Source organism: Saimiri boliviensis (genome assembly GCF_048565385.1).
Source record: "Saimiri boliviensis isolate mSaiBol1 chromosome 19 unlocalized genomic scaffold, mSaiBol1.pri SUPER_19_unloc_5, whole genome shotgun sequence".
Lineage (NCBI taxonomy): Eukaryota > Metazoa > Chordata > Mammalia > Primates > Cebidae > Saimiri > Saimiri boliviensis.
In genome coordinates, this window is record NW_027412506.1 from 277,619 (window position 1) to 280,083 (window position 2,465).

Consider the following 2,465-nt stretch of genomic DNA (forward strand, 5'->3'; position numbering starts at 1 on the left):
GCTTTACAAGTGGCCCAGAAGGCAAGTTTCCAGGGAGTCCTGAAGTGTGGATTGAAACCAAGTTTTTTTTTTTTTTTTTTTTTTTTTTCCTTTGTAAGCGGTGTATTTTAAATAACTTTCAAGATACACATATTTTTTTCCTTTAAAAAAGTCTGCTGTAGCAGTTTTGTTCCTGAATTTTGCTGGTCATCCTGATGGTCCCGAGCCCCCAAACTCTGGGTTGTGGAGGCAGCCGAGGCGGAGGCGGGGGGGCCCACACGGCCTGTCCTGGCGGTGCTCGCAGCCCTGGCGGAGCAGCTGGGCCCCATCTTGCCACAGCTCACGCATGGCCAGCATGTGAGCGAAAACGTCCATGTATTTCAAAGCAGTAATAATTTAAAATTATAAAAACCTTTCCGCCACTGAACGCTTAGAAGGTGCGGTCAGACAGCGAGGCCAGGGAGGCCGGGGTGCCCCGGCAGGGGCCGTATGGCGCAGGCCTTCCCAAGCCAGGGGGCCCGTGGGCCGGGCTCGGGTCTCGCCCCGGTACAGGCCGGGCCCGCGGTGCCGACCAGCCAGGAGCGGCGCCGCCGGGGCACACGGTCTGCGAGGGCCACGTGGCGCCGGCCGGGGGTGGGGGGCAGAGGCCCCGCACTTTCCCCGGAGCCTCGGGTCCCCCGGGCGGGGGTGGGTGCGGACCGGGGTGGGCGCCGGCAGACGCGGGCTCAGGAGCTCCTTGCGGCGTTCTGGTTGCCGGGCGAGCTGGAGGCGGAGGAGGACGCGGAGACGCTCAGCCCCGCCAGGCCCAGGGCGTTCGTGGCCGAGTTCTGTCCCGTGAGGCTTTTCCGGCAGCCGGGGCAGCCGCCGTGCTTGGCGGGGACAGCGGCGAGGGCGGGAGAAGGGGCAGGTCGGGGCGGGCGCGCGGGCGGGCACCCCCTGCTCCCGCCAGGGCACCCCGCGGCCTCGCGGACCCGGGGGTGCAGGGCATCCGCCGCCCGCGCCGGCCCGGCGCACGGTCGTCCTCGCACACGGGCGCTCCCGCCCGGAGCCCGGTGCCCCTCGGGGCCGGGGCGGCGGGCAGGGCCTGGGTCTTCTCCGTCCGCCGGTGGGGGCCGCGTTCTCAGACGGATTGAGCGGCCGCGTGAGGACGGCGTCCGGGCCGCGGGCCGCGGGGTCGGAGGGCGGAGCTCCCCAGGGACCCGGGCCGGGGACGGCGGCGGGCGCGATGTCCGTCGGCGCCGGGCGACCCCCTCCAGCGTGGGGGCGCCTTCGTGTCGGCCGGTGGCCCGCCGCGGGGGGAGGCGGCGCGGGGCCCCGGGGGCGGGTGCCGGGACTCGGGCTCTCGCTCCCCCCGGCGCTCGGGGTCCCTGCCGTCGTCAGCCTGCGCCCCCGGAGGGAGCGTGGGGGTCTCGACGCCGCCGTCAGCGATGCCGAGAGCGAACTGTCTGCGGCCCTGCGGTCCTGAGGTCCTGGTCCACGTTCTCCAAAGGCAGCCGGTTCCAGCGGTTCCAGTCCGTGAGGGCTGCGGAGGGGGCAGAACCATCCTCTGTGCCCCTGGTCTCTCCTGGAAGCTCCTCGATGAAACCAGACTCGCGTCTTGGGCAGATATAATCCGGCAGGCATGGGACGATCTCCACGGAGCAGCAGTGGCAGAAGCACCGTCCGGGCTGTGGCGACGCCTCGCCATGGCCTACTCTGTGCCACCCACCCCCAGTACTTCAAGTCCAGGAAAGTAGACGTATGAGCCACAAAAGGCTGGATTACCAATAACTACACATTTTCTCTCGCAGTAATAAAGTTCTAGCCCAGACACTTTTTAGAGTGATTGTGCTTAACGAAGAGTAGAGTTGATGAATGAAGATTCTGTGTATTGATTTAAAGGAAAAAATAAGTCCTTTGCTTCCTCTTTTTCAGAAAATTTCTGATGGGTGTTCACCGATTTGTCTCTCTCTTTCTCAAGTCGTTCAATCTCCAGAGACAGCTTGTACATCTCCAGGGCCATGTCCACATCATCTGGGCTTGGCAGGCGCTGCATGAGCTTTCTGCCTGTGAGCACCTGCTCGCAGCCTTCGGACACCTCCCAGCCACATCCGGGCACTTCTGGGTACCAGGTACCAGGTTCTTCCCTCTGAGCAAGTGATACTTTTCGGACTGACCAAAAGTTTTTCATGGGCAGCACCACAGCAACTTTCAACATTCAGTGAGGGCAAGATGTGAGGGGACTCTTCACTGGCTTCTCAGACTTCACCCTGGAAACAATGGCAATTCCTTATATGTGCTCATCACATATGATTTACACTTCTCCTTACACTTTACTAGACAATATTTCATTGCTCAAATTCTATTATAATTAATCATTCTTTATATTAACTTTCCGTATTCACATTATTATGTATTTTCTTTGTCTTGATGGTCCATGAATCTTATTTTCATTTGAATAAATGCTATCTATCTATCTGAACACTTAAAGACCTGTGGGAAAAAAT

At 60.7% G+C, this 2,465-nt stretch overlaps 1 pseudogene; it reads right to left on the reverse strand.

Annotated features, from left to right (window-relative positions):
- Positions 1–381: 381 nt before the first annotated feature.
- Positions 382–2,176, reverse strand: LOC141583383 (uncharacterized; annotated as a pseudogene).
- Positions 2,177–2,465: the final 289 nt, after the last annotated feature.